The 22,255-nt window shown below is 42.1% G+C and overlaps 1 long non-coding RNA gene across 1 annotated transcript in view; it reads right to left on the reverse strand.

The window, feature by feature from the left end:
• Window positions 1–3,044, reverse strand: part of LOC139755806 (uncharacterized) — a 258,719-nt gene extending 255,675 nt beyond the window's left edge. The window contains exon 1 of the long non-coding RNA XR_011714165.1: window positions 2,907–3,044. This is a non-coding gene — a long non-coding RNA (uncharacterized lncRNA). The remainder of the gene's footprint in view (window positions 1–2,906) is intronic.
• Between the last annotated feature and the right edge of the window lie 19,211 nt (window positions 3,045–22,255).

Here is a 22,255-nt window from a genome sequence, read left to right on the forward strand (position 1 = left end):
TTCAACAATCAAATTCGTGAATTTGAAAATGTCGCCTTTTACAAGTATTATTCTTAACATACCTTTGAAGTTTTAATGAAAAGAATAGGACACGAGAAATATAGAAAAAAAAAAAAGGATGAGAAACAAGACAGAAAGACAAAAACTGTTTTGAGACAACAGAAAGACAAGAAGTGCGGGAAAAGACGTCCGAGTCTGGCTGTTAGCGGCAGATAACATCTGACGTGGGCAGCCAGGAGGAAAACCACAGAGTCGGTTACACAGGAAGGAGAAAAGTCGGAAGGAAACACACGGGCAGGAAAACATGATAACGGAAGATGTAGGAAAAGGAGCAGGTATGAAAAAAAAGGAAGGGCAATAAGTAAAGAAGGAAGTTAAGGAGAAATTTACGTAGGAGAAAGATAAAAAGGACGTACGTCAAGGAATAAGAGAGAACAAAGAAAAGAGAAGTGAAGAAAATGGAAGTGATAGGAGAGAGAGAGAGAGAGAGAGAGAGAGAGAGAGAGAGAGAGAGAGAGAGAGAGAGAGAGAGAGAGAGAGAGAGAGAGAGAGAAAAGGGGGGAGGGAGACGAGGATACGCATTTCACACACAAAAGAAACATTCATGACTGTATCTGGATCCGATGTTATCAGATCACATATGATAAGTACATTCAACATATACATAATTTTCACAAAGGCTATAACAAATGACTCATTAGCCCCATGTATCCTACAGACAAACCCGCTGTGACAGTGTTAGAACCTGTTGTAGCGAGTGTTACAACCCGCCATGTGAAACGAGTTTTAAGATCAGTGACAACCAACCGACTTCATTATGGCATTTCTGAAGTGAGCCTCTCAAACGTATTACCAGAGCAAGTCATATACATCAGGTATTACCTCCAAGTACTGTTTAGACGCAAGACCTCAGCATGTACTACTAACACAAGGCCAGTGCCAACAAGAGGCCGATGGGCACCTGTACATCTGGCATTGTTCGTTGACGTTGTGTTATTGATAAGGAAATAATCACAGAAGATATAACTCAATCAAGTTATCAGTTCCTTAAAGTCTAATCTTAAGACTTGCCAGACATACCACCATATAGTACCATAATGCTGTAATTTTGGATTTTAGCCGAAATTTTACTGTCGCTTGTATGTTATAAAATCACAATGTCTCCTGGTATACTAATCTAGACGCGGAAGCCAGTCAAAAGCAAATGAACCCCAGTTTGCTCAATGAGGAGGCCATTAGGAAAGGAAAAGTTGACAGAACTTTTCGCCAGACTTCCTGAAGCAGGATGCTATTCAAGAGGAATGTCTTAACTTCTTGAACTTCGCAGGTCTCGTAATATACTCTGTACATTAGTTAATTACCTTAGAGGAAAGTTTGAGAAGCTCAAGCATCTCATTCACATTTTAAGCAGCAAGATAGTAAGAATGAGTCAGAGTTCTCATATTTGTATACATACATCTACACAAATGTTCACCAAATCAAGGAACGCAACCAAGTTCACTAAGAAGCAAGTCAGATTCCCAAGTGTTATACGGGTCTTTGGATTGCAACAACTGGACTGATTCTCCTCATGTTGTTTACTGCAGTTTTAAGGAAGCTTCTCATAATCTCGTCTGATAATGTATAAGATGAAGGACATGCGTAGCATCATCGAACGATTTACAAAATATAATCTAAGTCGTCTCTGATGGGAGGCAATCAGTATGTTACAGTAAATAGTGAAGTGGAAGTATGTGACAAGCAGAGTACCAAGTGGATCGATCTCTAGTCCGATACGTATGTGTTTACGTAATTATTTACCTCATGTAACTAATATGAATGGTGTACATGTTTACTTAATCATGGCAATGTTATGACGCTTCAGTAGTACAGGCTCATATGAAACTATATCAACGCGAAGTTCTCATACACATGGGGAATGAATATTCAAGACGCAAGGCTAAAATGCTACAAGGCACAACCGCACAACTAACAAGAACTAACAAGAAGTAATAATCAGATTTAAAGGAAGACTTTCCAGCAGCTAGCATTTCCTGTAATGTAGGTCAGATCAAATTACAAGTCGGGGACTTGTAATTTGATTAAGGGCGTTTATAAATGGGTCAGGCGGGACCTAGTCCCACTGGAGAAGTGTGGCTTCGATGATCACATTAAGGTCAATAGGCCTTGTACTGATAACTTACTTCAATCTTAGAGACGGTTCGGATAAAAGTAATTAGAGATAATGTGAACACAATTACCATAAAGAGTCAAGGGTATTGTGCGTCTGTACACAATGGAGAAGTACGGGAGACCAGCAATGGTATTATCAGGTCTCCCTTTAACACAAAGTAACAACAGCGGTCAAACTTAATTTACCTGATGAATAAAGACCATCAAACTGTTCGTGGACGCCTGCAACATCGTTTGCTACACCGACACTTGTAATAAACAAACTCATTTAAATTTTACGCTTTTGTAATTCATTGATTTGTTCACGATCACAGACGCAACACTGTACTCTAAGTACAGACGCCATAATTACCCCCGACACACACACGAATGGTATACACCAGGGTGGTAAACACCACAGGAGCCGCCCTCGGGATGATACAGGCCAAAGGACCCGCGCCACCCTTAAGGTGGTCCTCACCAGAGGACCCGCGCCACCCTCTGGATGGTGCATATCAGAGGACCCGCTCCAGTCTTGTGATGGTACGAACCCGAATACCCGCGCCACCCTATGGTTACTAGAAAGGAGCCACACCACCCTCAGGGTGGTACACACTAGAGGACCTGCACCACCTTCAGGGTGATACAGACCAGAGAAGCAGCGCTACCCTCCGGGTGGTACATACCAGGAAGCAGCGCCAACCTCGGGAGAGAACATAACAGACGACCCTCACTACACTTCGGATAGTACTCACCAGAGGACAAGCGACAGACGACCCGCGCCACACTCGGTATAGACCTGCATCACCCTAGGGATGGTACACAGTAGACGACCCGCGCTATACTCGGGAACTTACAGTCATCCTCGGAGTGGTTCACACCAGCAGTCCCGCGTCACTAGAATGAGACAAACATACGTCAACGAGGGATAACGTCAACGCGTGTGGTGGCGTTGCCAGACGTACATGTCCGTCCCTGGTAGTTTACCCCAAAACTACCGCGCCACAAACGGACGCCTCACCCTGCCTGTATACCAATCTAACGAATGATATACTTTGAATTTAACAATTCAGTTAATAAAGAAGAGGGTCATAACTAAGAGCTGAGTTTCTGTATCTGAAATGCAATTAGATATAGAATTCCAACATTGAAGAACGACCCGTGTGAGTGTTTGGCAACAAGCCAGTCATCTCTCTCCATATTTCAAATCATATCCAACGTTCTTATTCACTACAGACGCTGGAAAAGGTGTCACACATAAGATTTCCTTTCTATGGTCTACTGTTAGATGTTATCCAACGGATGATGATCAATATCTAGATATATCAGAGAATGATGTAGAAATATGGCATTGAGTTCAACAGACGAATACAGTACTACTTGGTGAATTGTTGAACAATGATATAGTAAGTACATTCATAACTAGATTATCAAAGACATTATGATCTGTTGTTTTGACATATATTCTACTGATCCCTTACAAGAGCTTTGTTAACTCTCCTAATCCCTGGTTTATCCCGTCCTTGCCACGTGCACCCTAACATACCCGTCTTTCCCCGTGAAGCCTAACACACACTCCTCCTTACTAGGTGCACCGTAACAAACTCGTCCTTATCTAGTGAGCTCCTAAAGGCTCAACTGCCGTACTCACATCCACACACAGCCGCTCTTCAAACAAAAACACTCCACCTCCTAAACCTTACACACTCTCCTTCACACCCAAACACACTCCCCTTCCCATTCTGACACAGATTCCCTCCCAGCCCACATACACTCCCCCTTACCATGATAAAACAGTCCCCCTCCCATCCTAACAAACTCATCCCCTCCCTCACTCTCTCCGCTCCTCACCCTGACGCATTCTCCCTCTCCATTCTACCACCTTCCCTCTCCGCCCCACAACATCTTCCTCACCTTGATATACTCTCCCACCCAACTAACAAACTTCCACTTTCTATCATGATACACTCCCCAATTCCAAGCTAATACATCTTCCATCCCATGTTGCACAGTTTCCCTCCTCCACCCTGAGACATTATCCCTTTCCACGCTAACACGGTCCTTTCCATCCTGATAAACCTTCCCAAAAAAAACCCTGACAGAGTCATCTTCTGCATCCTAACGCACTCTTTCTATCACGCTATCATACTCCTCGACCCACCGTGACCCGCTTTCCCCCTTAAACCCTGACAAAGACCTCACCCCCACCCTGAAATACTCCACTACCTATCCCAAGAATCTCCCACACTGAAACACTACCTTACACACCCTCAAAATCTCCCTCTCACTATCCTGACACTCCCCCTTCCATCCTGATACGTTGCCTCTCCCACCCGAGCACGATTACCCTTTCCAGGTGAACACATTATGACTAACCCTGACACGTTTTCCTTCCCCACTCTGACATTCAACTCCTTCCCCCACCAAACACACTCGTTCCCCCTCCCCGTCTAACGCAATCCCATCCTGAACCATGACGTTAATAGAGAGCAAGAGGTGTGGAGTATCTCTGAAAAAGATAATCACATCTCATTGAGACTGAAGAAATATCATGGAAAATGTAAAGAACCAGTGTTAACTCAATGTGTATTCGGAAAGGTCCACATAAGAAACTTTGATGTAAATCAAGATGACAGGACATACGAGACGAACAGTGTACCATATATTATTGACAAGCTCTTAAAAAAAAAAATTTAGTTGTAAATGGTAAAGCCTTAGCCTTCGTTGAACATCAAATAAACGGGGTAACTTTCCATAATTCAAACTAATGATTCAGAATTGAGCCTCATACCAAGGATGTCAAAATTTGCGCATGACATAAAAGAAGGAGGTAGAGCTGTAAAAGAGCAAAATGTAAATTGATTCAGTGAGATATTGACAAATAGAAGAATGATCAGTAAAACGACAAATTCACTCAATCGTAGACAAAATGAAAGCCATGCACTCTGTAGAGAGCAATGCAAAACACGACTATTGAATACTTGGAGATCTGGTATCCAAGAAGAGGAGGAAGCAGGATAATTATCAAGCACAAAACACCAGAAATAATCATGATACTATTCAGTAGGTTTCTAAGACCACATCCTGAGTACTGAAGTCTGTTTCTGGTCCTGAACTACAATAAGGGTGAAGGAAAAAACATAGGCTTTGAAAAAACTTTCCAGACTTTCTCAGCAAACTCAATAATGCGTATGTTGAAAGTCTACTAGAGAATGTAATGCTATGGACCTCCATAGTTTAGCAGTTAGCGTTGCTGACCGTGATGCATTCACGGGCCTTCGAATGTCGAGTCAACATATGCTCGAATCCTGGTTGTGGCAGCCGGTCTACAGTTAACCCAGCTGTTCATCCTTCCCTGGCGGCAATGTAAATAAGCACTGTCTTAGGCCAGTATATATATATATATATATATATATATATATATATATATATATATATATATATATATATTTTTATACTATTCGCCATTTCCCGCATTAGCGAGGTAGCGTTAAGAACAGAGGACTGGGCCTTTGAGGGAATATCCTCATCTGGCCCCCTTCTCTGTTCCTTCTTTGGAAAAAAAAAAGAAAAAAAAAAAAAAGAGGGGAGGATTTCCAGCCTCCCGCTCCCTTCCCTTTTAGTCGCCTTCTACGACACGCAGGGAATACGTGGGAAGTATTCTTTCTCCCCTATCCCCAGGGATAATATATATATATATATATATATATATATATATATATATATATATATATATATATATATATATATATATATATATATATATTTTTTTTTTTTTTTTTTTACTTTGTCGCTGTCTCCCGCGTTTGCGAGGTAGCGCAAGGAAACAGACGAAAGAAATGGCCCAACCCCCCCCCCATACACATGTTATACACACGTCCACACACGCAAATATACATACCTACACAGCCTTCCATGGTTTACCCCAGACGCTTCACATGCCTTGATTCAATCCACTGACAGCACGTCAACCCCTGTATACCACAAGACTCCAATTCACTCTATTCCTTGCCCTCCTTTCACCCTCCTGCATGTTCAGGCCCCGATCACACAAAATCTTTTTCACTCCATCTTTCCACCTCCAATTTGGTCTCCCTCTTCTCCTCGTTCCCTCCACCTCCGACACATATATCCTCTTGGTCAATCTCTCCTCACTCATTCTCTCCATGTGCCCAAACCATTTCAAAACACCCTCTTCTGCTCTCTCAACCACGCTCTTTTTATTTCCACACATCTCTCTTACCCTTACGTTACTCACTCGATCAAACCACCTCACACCACACATTGTCCTCAAACATCTCATTTCCAGCACATCCATCCTCCTGCGCACAACTCTATCCATAGTCCACGCCTCGCAACCATACAACATTGTTGGAACCACTATTCCTTCAAACATACCCATTTTTGCTTTCCGAGATAATGTTCTCGACTTCCACACATTTTCAAGGCTCCCAAAATTTTCGCCCCCTCCCCCACCCTATGATCCACTTCCGCTTCCATGGTTCCATCCGCTGCCAGATCCACTCCCAGATATCTAAAACACTTCACTTCCTCCAGTTTTTCTCCATATATATATATATATATATATATATATATATATATATATATATATATATATATATATATATATATATATAACATCCCTGGGGACAGGGTAGAAAGAATACTGCCTAGGTATTCCCTGCGTGTCGTAGATGACTTAGAGGTCAGGGGCGGGTTGCTAGAAATCCTCCCTCCCTGCATCATTTTTCATAAGAAAGAACAGAGCAAGGAACCAAATGAGGACTTATCCCTCTAATGCTATGTCATCTGTTCTTGACATAGTGTAAAACTCCCTCCCCATATATAACAAATCTGTAATTACAAATAATTAATTGTATACATTAACACAGAGAACGGGAATATGATGAAGAAACGTTTAAGGTATTACTTTTTTTTTTTTTTTGCTACGTTATATATGATCAAACGAAGCCATGAACATCAAACGTAAATTCCAACGCCTTCCCACACACTAGCGACGTGATAAACACTCAGCATTTCAGACTGAAAGATCAAGTCAGCGATATAAGAAAAAAAAAAAAAAAACATAGTGAGCCCCATTTGCTTAACTCTGTACGAGGGAAATGTTGGAGGCAGCAGTTGGGGATCAAACACGACTCAGCTCCACTCCACCAGCTTCACCAAGGGCTCTCCAGGACGCCAGCCAACAGGAAACTCGTCTGTACCGATCAATGTGCCTTTCTTTACTCAGGTGTCAGGGAATGCTTCAAAGTCTGGCGAACAAAATTGTTTCGTGTACGTTGCATTGGTTTGAAGTCTGGCTGACGCAAATCCCAGCATTCAGCCATATCGTTATTTCTGTTTCTTTTGTCCATTATCGTAATTAGCACACACGCCATTCTTCAACCATCTGTTTAACATTTTCCGAATATAAATTCTAGCATTTTAATTGTGTTGTTAATGGATTGGCACTTTCTTGCTTCCATATCCCTTGAAGAATAAAGATTGCTTTCCTTGCCGATTGTGCATTTCCTGAGATAGTAATAACTTATTGGCCTTGACATCAAAAATGCTCGAAATTCACATAACAAAGTATATATCTGGTATGTGTCTGAGCGACGGTATCCACAACATATGTCACTACATTACATGTTCAGTTGAACTTTGCCTGTATTCCAGGTTCCTGTAAGGTAAAAAGAAAAGAAAAAGAAAATAAAGATGATGCTCTAAACCACAGAAAGTTCCTGCGTAATTTTCCAGTATCATCAGGAAACGTACTTATTTTGATAATAATTCCTATGATTCACGAAGACTAACTTAACTTTGAGAGGCTGATGACAGATATATCCTGAAAACACTAATGGCCATATCTCTATGGACTGAAAACAAGGGAACTGTGCGACCAAGTGATGATTCACTATCTTGTATACACTCAGTCATCTAGAGGTTTCTTTTGAAGATAGTTACAAACAGATCCTCAGCAGATGTGTAGACGTAGACACGCAAGCCATGTCACGTCATCACAACCCAAGTGCAACTTGATATGCGTAACTTCAATAGAGTAACGTCACTTACCACTTGCATTCGGCTGGTCAGCACCGTATGGGATTAAAGTGTGGGATTAGAACCAGATCCTTCATATCTGATCTGTCAACCACATAGATACACAAAAACAGACACAATTCTGTCATGAATCACAGCATTGTCATCATTTATTCTACAAGTGTATATACTGATAGCAGATTTATCTCATATCTCTTCTCTCATGTCCATTGTCTGCTCATCTGACGAATAAACAGACTCAGGGGCGAGACCCTCCCGACGGAGAGGGACAAGTCAACATCACCAGCAGGTGAGGCTCTACACACCAACCCTGCAGCTCCCACAGTGTGGACTAATGTCCAGCTGAACGTAGGTCTGAGCTACGCAGCTCTTGGTAGACTCTGGCACTGTCCACTGCAATTTCATGTTTTAGGTAAGTGTTCGTTACTTCAACAACAGCAAAGATTTTTTACACACCGGAGGGAAGAAGTTCACTTACTTTATGGCAGTTCTGCAAAATCCTGCAGCATTTTACTGCACCGTCAGTCAATGCATCGCGATAGATATTTTCAAGACTCGCTTTTACAGTCTTCGTTAAATTCCACTGGAAAACCAGAATACATTAAAACTCGTCCATCTGTCGGCAGAGATGAAAAATATTGGAAGTAATGCATCCCGAAAGCCGAAAAGGATTTGGGGATTTTTGAATCCAGATATTCCCGTAATGCATGTCTACCCACGGAGTTAGTAAGGGAGTTTTCTTGGAAATCACTAGATGTTCCCTGTCTCCTCCTGTCGTGGGCTGGAACTTGTGGATGCATTTTGAGTCCAAGTTTGTCATTTTCGTCGTGGATGCAGAACAGCTTTGATCCTGCTTACTGTGCCGACTCAGGCAACTGCACTCTCAAGAGTCCGTATAATGACAAAATCATTAGTGTTTTTCTAAACACTCAGCCATGTTTCGAGTGCAGACACACACACGCACACACACACACACACACACACACACACACACACACACACACAGGTCAGCTGTAAAGCAGCTGTGGTCTGTTTATATGAAGAAATGCTGTGTATATTCCCATTAAAGCCTCATTGGTTTAGTGGGCAAATCAGGGGTAGGATTCGCACCAGTTCGAGCCCTGGGCGCGGTAGCCGACCCATACCTAACCCAAGTGTTCATCATCCCCTCGGGGATAGTCAATATAAATGAGTACCTGGATTGGGATTGAGTGTGTGTGTGTGTGTGTGTGTGTGTGTGTGTGTGTGTGTGTGTGTGTGTGTGTGTGTGTGTGAACAAAAAATAGACATGTTACATTCATACAAGGTTAAGAGACGGGAAAACACGAGTGTATGGGAGGTCTTTCCCTGTAACGCACAAATAGTGATCACACACACACTCATGATATGTCTGAATACGTGCATTTGTAGGGTAATCATGGACCTCTGACCAGAGACGTTCGCATGCATTCTGATTGTCTCTTCTGTTGACAGGTAAGTTCTTCATGGAGACCTGGCGACCATGAGCAAAATTCCTCGAGTGCGATATCCTCGATTTGATAATGACCTGGACAAATCACCACTTAATGGATGTACATTTCCTTCGTAGGTCAATCATCAACGGGAGAGAGAAGCAATCTACATACATACGAGTCTTAACGACGGGATTTTTTTGGCAAAGGTAGACCTGCTAACGCGTATCGTAAACGCAGGAAGTCATAGTTACGAGTAACGAGTCGTGTGAGTTACGTGCTGATAAGTGTTAAGTGTGTGATGGAGAGACTGTATGTTTGTGGACTAAAAGCCAGCTGCCCACGTGCGGGTGAAGCAGAATGAAGGTACAGCTCTCTGGGCCAGAGGAGCGGCGACACTTGACAGTCACATAAAGCGTTGGCACAGCAGTCACTTTCCCTCCCAATACTCAGGCGGGTAGTACCGGTAGTATACTTCCCTGGACAGTGGCCGCTTACCTCTTACAGCCTAGAGAGAGAGAGAGAGAGAGAGAGAGAGAGAGAGAGAGAGAGAGAGAGAGAGAGAGAGAGAGAATCAGTCAGTCACCTCTCACATATTTGTATATCTACGGGAAAAATCAGTTTTCAACCTTTGACTACGCTTGCATAATATACCTTGTTTTGCTCAAACTATATATCACATTTAATGATCTTACTCATACCGGATTTCCTCAAAGAAAATATCTTGATAAAAACTGACGGGAAAAAAAATCTTTTGAAATAAAGAAAATATGTGGTAAACGAGGACCTTGTCGCGCCATATTGATGTCATGTCATCCCCAGCTGGGGCAGGTGATGTCGCCATGTTAGGGCAGAGGCGGTGTGTGTTGGGGGAGTGAGGGTGTGACAGACTCTGGTAAGAACAAGTGGCATGTGAGGTCGGGAGGAGGCAGTGTGTGTTGGGGAGTGAGGGTGAGGCAGACATTGGTAAGAACAAGCGGGTGTGTGGACGGCAGGAGGAGGCGGCGTGTGTTGGGGGAGTGAGGGTGAGGCAGACACTGAGTGTGAGGATATTTGGAACTCGAGGCTGTTGGTGTGTAAAGGTGACGGTTGTAGTCTGAGCTCTGGTGAGGGTGTGGGAATGTGTGAGCTATTCTGAGGACAAAAGATGGAGGTGTGGGAAGGCGTCGGATGATCTGAGTGTATCTGAGGAAGAAAAAGATTACCAGCTTCCATGGCTCAGTGTGGGGGTGAAGATGGTTTCAGAGGGACACGTGATGGATGTTGCTTGCTTGTTGAAGGTCATGGGACACACAGGCTTTCAGGTGTTGAGATGGTGAGTAAAAACGATGATTACCAGACTAAAGATGGAACAGGTTATCATTTGTGGAATGGGTAAGGAAAAAATACAAAGATGTACGTTTTTCTGATGGCGGATTTTACTATACAGTATAATGGGTTAATGTTTGACTATCTGACGTGCAGGGATATGCTGTAGTGATGTGATGTGGTGTGCGTGAGAGAGAGAGAGAGAGAGAGAGAGAGAGAGAGAGAGAGAGAGAGAGAGAGAGAGAGAGAGAGAACAAATTAAACATGTATAGTTCTCTCTCACAACGGACCTCAAGAAATGTGAATAGCGCAGGTCGCCAGGTTTTCGTCTCGAGACAGTTTTGATCTGGTTCAGTGGGAGAGTAGCAAAGCTCCCTCCTGCTCCTGCATAACCTCAAATAAAGTAAACCCAAATCCATTTCCCAGAATAGCTTCCCTAAAGACATGGTCTGTGTCTCAGCACATCCGCAGAGTTTGAGTGGGCGTATATCAAAATAGGTCAGGAATGAGAGAGGAATTCCAAGTTATGAAATTCTCTACCAGCCACTCACTCCCCACTACCGAGATCTTTTGAAGCCTTAATAGAATATCTCATTTCTAGAAAAAAGATGTCTTGAATTTCATTGAATTTAAAATCGTGAGATTTGTTGCTCTCTTTTGCATAAATTCTAATAACAATACGAATTTTGATGATTTCAAGATTCCAAGAAATTATCAAATGATGTATAACTAAAACTCACAAAATGTGAAACCTGTTGCAGGAGACTGTAAGACCTTTAAGTCCGAGATAATACAACTGCCAAAGAGGTTTCCTTTATGTTAAGTGAAACACACACTATCATGAGTCAAGTCACAGCTTTCGTGTATTACCAAGGCTTCCTCCCTCACAGCATCCCAGCATGTCACTTTGTGCAGCTTGAGAGTTAATGTTTATTCGACTACGTTATTCAGATACCCCAATATTTTTTCTTGAAAGAATTTGTTTTTTTCGGGAAGTCTTCTTTATTTGCAAAGTCCTTCATGCATTTTAAAGTAGATTCCTTTGTCAGGCTGCACTTGCAAATATATTAAACAAAAATTAGTATTCCTTCTGAAATCATCACAACATATACTATAACTTTTTACAAACTTACTGTCTATTCGGATATCTTTACAACATATGATATAACTTCACCTTTCCTTGAGAATACACAAGGTCCCTCACAGGACACAGCTGGTTCACTTCCATCAGCGTCTGGGCCGTCAACAGCAACATAGCCTTCAACACAGCAATGGTGTTCACGTCTCTGATAGATCCCCTTAGACTTCCGTTACCTCTGGTGTTGCAGTCATGGTTCCTCCCAGATCGACACGATGTGTTGGAATAATGAAGTAGACTGGATAAGATGCTATATTTTGGTTATAAATGTTAATTATCTTTTATTAAATCAAATCTGGAGTCATGGTTATCTTTCACTCTAGACTGTGTTCAGAAGATGAATGACTTCAGTCTGAGTATGGATGAACAAATTACTCGTGTAATTTGTTGCAAGTTTCAAGAGACATATCGGTTTTCGGTCGACAACTTCACATCAAAATTGCTGACATTTAATGAATTCACTGAACTGAGTGGATGTATATTCATTCACTCGTATGTTTCATTTGCTCTTTTTGAATTTTGGTAAATTTTGCTCTTGGTATTATTAATTCTTTGTTATTTTGTCTCTCCATTAATTCATTCGTGGTCAGCCATCATCATTTGCTTACTCGCCTGTGTGTGTGTCTACGTGTCCTCCTGTTATTCTTAATTACCCCAGGACCAATTCCTTTGAAAGAGTCCTGGTGTTACCCAGGACCTTTGTAAACGTTCCTGCATCCTAAGACTTATTCCACTAACAGGGAAACTTATGCTTCTTCAGAGTAAGAGGTTCTTTGCCGAGACTTAGGCCTAGTAATGCAGCCTCACCAAAGGTGACTTTACACTCGGGGTATAACCTCGAGCAGGCGGGATCCAGTAACACTGACGAACTATAATGTCTATATATGAGAAGATTATCAAAGGAAATATTGGAATATATCATCAAGTAGAGACACTTTCTTTTCATATAAAGCTTCAATTTCATATTCAGCGTTAGGATGATATTCATGGATCCTACTTAATCAGTGTTGCGATGAGGGATTGTTGGAGTAGCGGAAAGATCTGTGAGGCTTGGTTGTGGATAAAGAGCTCTGGTTTCAGTGCAATACACAGGACAGCTGAAGAATGGATGTGAGCGGATGCACGCTTTCTTCGTCTGTTCCTGGGGCTAACTCACTAGCGCGGGAAACGGCGATCAAGAAGGAAGAAAAAATTATATCAGAACTTGAAAAATTCATATATAAATCACTCGAAACACTTTCACTAGACCCCGTTGCTCATATATGTGAAACGAAGGGTATTCGATTACTTGTAACTGAATAGTCATTTTCTTATCAGGGGCGATCATAGCCAAGCGGTAAGCGTTCCCGACTACCACTCAAAAGGTCCGGGGTTCGAGTCCTGGCTGTTAGAGGGTATTATGTGATCTATGAAAGTGCGCTTTCATATGCACTATAGATGTGTGTGTGTGTGTGTGTGTGTATATATATATATATATATATATATATATATATATATATATATATGTATACAGAAAGAGAGAGAGATTCATACTGAGGGAAATGCACGGGTTCTTGATGTTTTCAAGACATCTCAGAATATAACACCCTGTAAATGAAAGCTGTGGTTCACCCGTATATAAGACTGTTACTGAGGAACCCTTCTGTAACATGAACATCAATTTCCTTCTCTCATATACATTTCTATCTCGTGTCTAGAGCTTGAAAGTGCCACCTGAAGGGAATCAATGAAGGAAACTGTGATATTCACGTACATATTAACTTGTGCAACACATACGCCTCGCATCATTGACTAAGTGAAGATATATTGTTCCTCCATTACACTCGGCCCGCAGAACGATCTGCAGCAAGTGTGTTGTTGCCAGTGTAGTCCTGCACCACGGAGGTACGGCAACAATTGTTCCTGGTAATGGCCTCCCAGACTGGCTGTTGGGGTAATATGGTCATAGTTTCTGAAGTTTCATTAAGTTTTCATTCATAGGCTGCAACTGTTGATTGCACGGGTTGTCTATGACGTGCGTTTATGAACGACTTCAATCACGTTGCGCCTACCACCTCCACCTCGAGATGAATGAGCGAAGGAGGGAGCGGCGGTGTCCGTCACCAGGCAGTGATAAAGAAAGTGTGTGAAAAGCAAGAGTCTGAGTTAGAGAGAGACAGAGAGAGAGAGAGAGAGAGAGAGAGAGAGAGAGAGAGAGAGAGAGAGAGAGAGAGAGAGAGAGAGAGAGAGAGAATGTGTTCATCCTTTTCTCTCGTCCCATTTTCTCTCCAGAAGGACTGGTCACTAATTGGTCGGTTTACACTAATTGGTCGGTTTATATACAAGTCGCCACACTCCTGACCTCCTCGCTGGTCAGTCTGTAAACTGGACGAGGACTGTCACGCCGCTATAAGTTAGTACTATTCTTAGTCGATGATCCTAGTAATAGTTGAATCATAATGATAACTGAATAAATACTTGGATACAGTAAGTCATAATACTCTAGAGAACAGCACTGACCCCAGCAGCTGTTCTCATTAGCAGACGTTCAAAGTAACGAATACTAATATGAAATTATATCTAAACCTTTAGTCCCAACTAATAATTAATGGCCATTGTCTGATGTACTGTTTCCCGTCTCAAGTTCCTTGCTTATATCATGAACGAGCCTAGGTACCTGAAACATCGACTGCATGAGCCTAACATTTACCAGAGTCTACGACCCCAGCCAGTGATATTTTCCGAGTTTAAAACTTTTCTCGATAAATCACTTGCTTAATGACAGGGAAAGGTGAGGCTCGCCCAGGAGAGTTTGTTATCGATGGCTATGTTGTGAAATATTATTATGCCGTCACTGTAAAGTGTAGACGGACTTTATGCCTCCACACTCCAAAGACACTCGACTGATCTGGAACTCGGGCTCTTGTTTGCCAGAAGTTGGTTCTATCTAGGAGGCCCTCCAACGCTGGAAGGCAGCAATAGACGGTGGTGTTTTGCTATTTCTTAAAGCTCATTTAATCCCCGTAGTAGAAACTGTCGTAGCTGTTGAGAATGTCGACTCAATTTTTACGGAAATTAAAGATAAACTAGTTTATAGGCCCCCTTGCAAAGACACCAGAGGTACACGAAAGATTTTATGGTCAGTTCGCAGAAACAGAAATCTATTGTGAGCAAGTTTCCATCATAGTGGGGGAGATTTTAACATACCGGTATCTAAATGGGAAGAGGAATTTTCCAGTGGTTCCGAGTGTGGACTCAAGCTTAATTTGCTTGATAGTGCCTTAATGCAATTAACTGAGCATCCTGCTAATGATGAAAATATATTAGATTTAGCTCTAACTACAACTGAGGATCTTGTTAATAATATTGAAGTTGGAGCAAAGTTTGGTAAGTGATCACCGTCGAAATACTTTTGGGGTCACATTTAACTAGGAAACTTCAAGAAAATATTTGATTATATGCTGATGGCCACAGATAAAAGGCACCAACTGACTGAAATATAACGGGGTTACTGTCTCTAATAACTTTAATTTCTTCTAACCCTGGAACGAAACATCCAAGATAGTAAATAGAGCATCAGGATATATTATCATAAACTCACATCCAAAAGCAATGATACGTATTGCCACTCTACTTAGGCCTAGTTACATCCCACCTCAAATATACAGTGCAGTTCTGGGGCCCTTCCACCAAAATAAAGGTATTCTCAGATTAGAAGGAGTGCGGTGAAGAGCAACTGAATTCATTCTATCGTGAAGTAAAAAACAATGTGAGGACAGACTGAGAGAATAAGATTTGTCCTCCCGTAAAAAGGGACATATTCCAAACCAGTTGATATATAGTGTTTGAAATACCTAAAGGATTCAACCACGTCGACATGGACAATTTCTATATACTCGCACCAGATCTATCAGCGAGAGAAAATAGATTAAAACTTAGACCTCACCGGGTTAATCTGCAGTGCACGAATTACTTCTTTACCAGTGACACTATCAACTCAAAATTAGGCTTGATCATCATCTGTCACTCTCCAGTAGTGATTATCTTAGTGTACATTATACTGTCTTCTCAACCATTGATCTCGCCTTGGCCAAGGTGTTGTGAGGTACCAGTGCTGATTGATCCATACACGCTGCTTCAAGGGAACAAAAAGGAAATATTATTTAATCCATCCACGCTCGGAGTATTATATATGTGATAGGTCGCGAGGCTGGAGGTCAAACTTATCTTTTTGATTAACTTTCATGTAAAAAAGATGCATGGGATGCATGACAGATTCACATTCACTCTAATGTATGATTTTCCCGTTGAAAATTTCCTTCGTACATGTTGGTTCTGTCAGGTGTGTGTTATACTTGTTTCCTGGTCTTGTTGCAGGAAGGAGTAAAATGTTAGGTGGGAGCCTTTGCTTTAACCTTCTTTTCTTCTACTGTTTTTAAGACCAGACATCCTCTCTCTCTCTCTCTCTCTCTCTCTCTCTCTCTCTCTCTCTCTCTCTCTCTCTCTCTCCACCATGTCATATCACAATCCCACAACAACCCAAACTTCTTTCCTCACTCATTCTCTCCACGTGACCAAACCATTTCAATACACCTACTTCTGCTCTCTCAACCAAAGTCTTTTTATTACCACACATCTCTCTTACCCTTTCATTACTTACTCGATCAAACCAACTTACACCACATATTGTCCTCAAATATTTCATTTCAAACACATCCACCCTCCTCCATTTCCATTTACAACACTGAACACCCCATGTATACCAATTATACCCTCAACTGCCACATTACTCACCTTTGCATTCAAATCACCCATCACTATAACCCGGTCTCGTGCGTCAATGCTGCTAACATACTTACTCAGCTGCTCCCAAAACACTTGCTTCTCATGATCTTTCTTCTCATGACTAGGTGCATAGGCACCAATAATCACTCGTCTCTCTTCATCCACTTTCAGTTTTACCCATATCAATAAAGAGTTTACTTTCTTACACTCTATCACATACTCCCACAACTCCTGCTTCAGTAGTGCTACTCCTTCCTTTGCTCTTGTCCTCTCACCAACACCTGACTTTACTCCCAAGACCACTCTACCCCTTTACCCTTGAGTTTCGTCTCACTCAGAGCCAAAACATCCAAGCTTCTTTCCTCAAACATACTACCTATCTCTCCTTTTTTCTCATCTTGGTTACATCCACACACATTTAGACACCTCAATCTGAGCCTTCGAGGAGGATGAGCACTGCCCGCATAACTCCTGTTTCCTCTTTTAGAAAGTTAAAATACAGGAGTGGAGGGTTTCTAGACCCTCGCTGTATATATATATATATGGGAGGTGGGCTGTTTAGAAAGGGTAGTGAGTGGTGGGATGAAGAAGTAAGAGTATTAGTGAAAGAGAAGAGAGAGGCATTTGGACGATTTTTGCAGGGAAAAAATGCAATTGAGTGGGAGAAGTATAAAAGAAAGAGACAGGAGGTCAAGAGAAAGGTGCAAGAGGTGAAAAAAAAGGGCAAATGAGAGTTGGGGTGAGAGAGTATCATTAAATTTTAGGGAGAATAAAAAGATGTTCTGGAAGGAGGTAAATAGGGTGCGTAAGACAAGGGAGCAAATGGGAACTTCAGTGAAGGGCGTAAATGGGGAGGTGATAACAAGTAGCGGTGATGTGAGAAGGAGATGGAATGAGTATTTTGAAGGTTTGTTGAATGTGTCTGATGACAGAGTGGCAGATATAGGGTGTTTTGGTCGAGGTGGTGTGCAAAGTGAGAGGGTTAGGGAAAATGATTTGGTAAACAGAGAAGAGGTAGTAAAAGCTTTGCGGAAGATGAAAGCCGGCAAGGCAGCAGGTTTGGATGGTATTGCAGTGGAATTTATTAAAAAAGGGGGTGACTGTATCGTTGACTGGTTGGTAAGGTTATTTAATGTATGTATGACTCATGGTGAGGTGCCTGAGGATTGGCGGAATGCGTGCATAGTGCCATTGTACAAAGGCAAAGGGGATAAGAGTGAGTGCTCAAATTACAGAGGTATAAGTTTGTTGAGTATTCCTGGTAAATTATATGGGAGGGTATTGATTGAGAGGGTGAAGGCATGTACAGAGCATCAGATTGGGGAAGAGCAATGCGGTTTCAGAAGTGGTAGAGGATGTGTGGATCAGGTGTTTGCTTTGAAGAATGTATGTGAGAAATACTTAGAAAAGCAAATGGATTTGTATGTAGCATTTATGGATCTGGAGAAGGCATATGATAGAGTTGATAGAGATGCTCTGTGGAAGGTATTAAGAATATATGGTGTGGGAGGCAAGTTGTTAGAAGCAGTGAAAAGTTTTTATCGAGGATGTAAGGCATGTGTACGTGTAGGAAGAGAGGAAAGTGATTGGTTCTCAGTGAATGTAGGTTTGCGGCAGGGATGTGTGATGTCTCCATGGTTGTTTAATTTGTTTATGGATGGGGTTGTAAGGGAGGTAAATGCAAGAGTCCTGGAAAGAGGGGCAAGTATGAAGTCTGTTGGGGATGAGAGAGCTTGGGAAGTGAGTCAGTTGTTGTTCGCTGATGATACAGCGCTGGTGGCTGATTCATGTGAGAAACTGCAGAAGCTGGTGACTGAGTTTGGTAAAGTGTGTGGAAGAAGAAAGTTAAGAGTAAATGTGAATAAGAGCAAGGTTATTAGGTACAGTAGGGGTGAGGGTCAAGTCAATTGGGAGGTGAGTTTGAATGGAGAAAAACTGGAGGAAGTGAAGTGTTTTAGATATCTGGGAGTGGATCTGTCAGCGGATGGAACCATGGAAGCGGAAGTGGATCATAGGGTGGGGGAGGGGGCGAAAATTTTGGGAGCCTTGAAAAATGTGTGGAAGTCGAGAACATTATCTCGGAAAGCAAAAATGGGTATGTTTGAGGGAATAGTGGTTCCAACAATGTTGTATGGTTGCGAGGCGTGGGCTATGGATAGAGATGTGCGCAGGAGGATGGATGTGCTGGAAATGAGATGTTTGAGGACAATGTGTGGTGTGAGGTGGTTTGATCGAGTAAGTAACGTAAGGGTAAGAGAGATGTGTGGAAATAAAAAGAGCGTGGTTGAGAGAGCAGAAGAGGGTGTTTTGAAATGGTTTGGGCACATGGAGAGAATGAGTGAGGAGAGATTGACCAAGAGGATATATGTGTCGGAGGTGGAGGGAACGAGGAGAAGAGGGAGACCAAATTGGAGGTGGAAAGATGGAGTGAAAAAGATTTTGTGTGATCGGGGCCTGAACATGCAGGAGGGTGAAAGGAGGGCAAGAAATAGAGTGAATTGGAGCCATGTGGTATACCGGGGTTGACGTGCTGTCAGTGGATTGAAGCAAGGCATGTGAAGCGTCTGGGGTAAACCATGGAAAGCTGTGTAGGTATGTATATTTGCGTGTGTGGACGTGTGTATGTACATGTGTATGGGGGGGGGGGGCCATTTCTTTCGTCTGTTTCCTTGCGCTACCTCGCAAACGCGGGAGACAGCGACAAAGTATAAAAAAAAAAAAAAAAAAAAAAAATATATATATATATATATATATATATATATATATAATGAGCTGGTCTTGATTAAGGCATTCAGTTACCGTTTCAGGAAGAAAAATGGGGCTGGGGAGGAGTTGGGGCTTTGGGGGGCGAAAGGGAGGAATACATGTGGAAAATCATTTCGTTAAAACACACGACAAAACTAATGAAAAAAAAAAGAAGAGATAATCAGTCCGGGAGACCAATTCCAACCAACACCTCCACAGACAGTGGCATCACACTCTCCCCCATACTTCACCACAATAACCAACTTCAACCAGAGAATAACCATAATCCCACAGCACATTATCTAATCTCCCACTCACTCTGGTGACTCAGTCAGCAAATACAGTGGGACCCATGATTAATGTCCTACGATCATCGGGTCTTAGGGAGATGGAAATACACATACGCCGTCCGCCATACATCAGGATGAGAGTCTCCTTATGGGTGTTACCGGACTCCACCTGCAGGAGGTTACAACACGAGTGATGAAAGTCACTCCATTTTTTTTTTTTTCTGCGAGACTATATCATTAAGAACAAAATCTCGTTAAAGAACTTACTCTGGTCAAAGGAGTCAGTCGTGGTGTACCTAGCACTAGTGTAAACAGAGCAGCCATGGAGTTGGAGGAGTTCCTGGAAAAGGAGTCTTGGAACAATTCCAGGATATTGGTTAAAAAGAAGGGTTCCTTAAGCAATTCTTAATGAATACAGACGTTTCCTAAGAAACCTACAGTTTTGCAGTGGTCGCACCACCCTCCATGTTCTGTAACACCATATTCTTGTCTTGCCTCCATCAAGAGTGATATCTCAGAATTAGGCCAGGGCGACTCATCAATAGGGGTGTGCGTTTGCATGCCTTTGGACATTCGCCTTTAATCACTGACCTGAAGCAGTGCGTAACTGTTTCGAAATACTGCTTCAAGAGAGAGCGAAAAGAACTTCTGAAAGGATCAGCTTCAAAGCTTGTCTCAGTACAGTGTATGGAAATATCGTTCCACGGCATTGCTGTATAAAAGGCTTCGGCACAGCATCCGGACATTTTTTTCACCATGCTATTTACTGTGAACTTGCACAAACACATGCACAACCATGAACTCCCTCCTACGCTCAGAGGTATTCATTTCTCTTTTGTGAATCTATATGCCACAGAGTTAATCATCAGTAGATTCCAGCTGGTAACCTTACCATTCAACTTTCCCTTTGAAAACGTATCATCTGTATGATATGAAATCAAATAAATCTATCCACGTAAGTCGGATTCAGACCAACGATCTATGTTTGATTTTGACTTTTTATCATTTCCCCACCGTTTTCTTTCACTAGATGAAGTGTGAATTATGTCCTAAATTCATTCCACTTTATGCTAGAAAAACACGAGACGTTTCGGGAATACGAACACTAACCACAACGTATCACGTATTTCAAAAATAAAGTATAAATGAATATACGACATTTAGTTCACAGTTTATCTGATGAAGCAAAACGCGTGATGAGAAAAATCATAAAACAACCCTGAACTAGTGAGTGTTAATTATACACTGGTCTTTAACAGATAGTATATTAAAGAACTTATTCCGCCTGCTTAAACATATATATATATATATATATATATATATATATATATATATATATATATATATATATATATATATATATATATATATTTTTTTTTTTTTTTTTTCATACTATTCGCCATTTCCCGCATTAGCGAGGTAGCGTTAAGAACAGAGGACTGGGCCTTTGAGGGAATATCCTCATATGGCCCCCTTCTCTGTTCCTTCTTTTGGAAAATTTAAAAAAAAAAATGAGAGGGGAGGATTTCCAGCCCCCCGCTCCCTTCCCTTTTAGTCGCCTTCTGCGACATGCAGGGAATACATGGGAAGTATTCTTTCTCCCCTATATATATTTATCTATTTATTCACTCCGCCCTGCCACCGTCCCCCGCGCCAGCGAGGTAGTGCAAGGAAACAGACGAAAGAAATGGCCCAACCCACCCCCATACACATGCCTTGATTCAATCCACTGACAGCACGTCAACCCCGGTATACCACATCGCTCCAATTCACTCTATTCCTTGCCCTCCTTTCACCCTCCTGCATGTTCAGGCCCCGATCACACAAAATCTTTTTCACTCCATCTTTCCACCTCCAATTTGGTCTCCCTCTTCTCCTCGTTCCCTCCACCTCCGACACATATATCATCTTGGTCAATCTTTCCTCACTCATTCTCTCCATGTGACCAAACCATTTCAAAACACCCTCTTCTGCTCTCTCAACCACGCTCTTTTTATTTCCACACATCTCTCTTACCCTTACCTTACTTACTCGATCAAACCACCTCACACCACACATTGTCCTCAAACATCTCATTTCCAGCACATCCATCCTCCTGCGCACAACTCTATCCATAGTCCACGCCTCGCAACCATACAACATTGTTGGAACCGCTATTCCTTCAAACATACCCATTTTTGCTTTCCGAGATAATGTTCTCGACTTCCACACATTCTTCAAGGCTCCCAGAATTTTCGCCCCCTCCCCCACCCTATGATCCACTTCCGCTTCCATGGTTCCATCCGCTGCCAGATCCACTCCCAGATATCTAAAACACTTCACTTCCTCCAGTTTTTCTCCATTCA

The sequence above is a fragment of the Panulirus ornatus genome, chromosome 20 (genome assembly GCF_036320965.1).
Source record: "Panulirus ornatus isolate Po-2019 chromosome 20, ASM3632096v1, whole genome shotgun sequence".
NCBI lineage: Eukaryota > Metazoa > Arthropoda > Malacostraca > Decapoda > Palinuridae > Panulirus > Panulirus ornatus.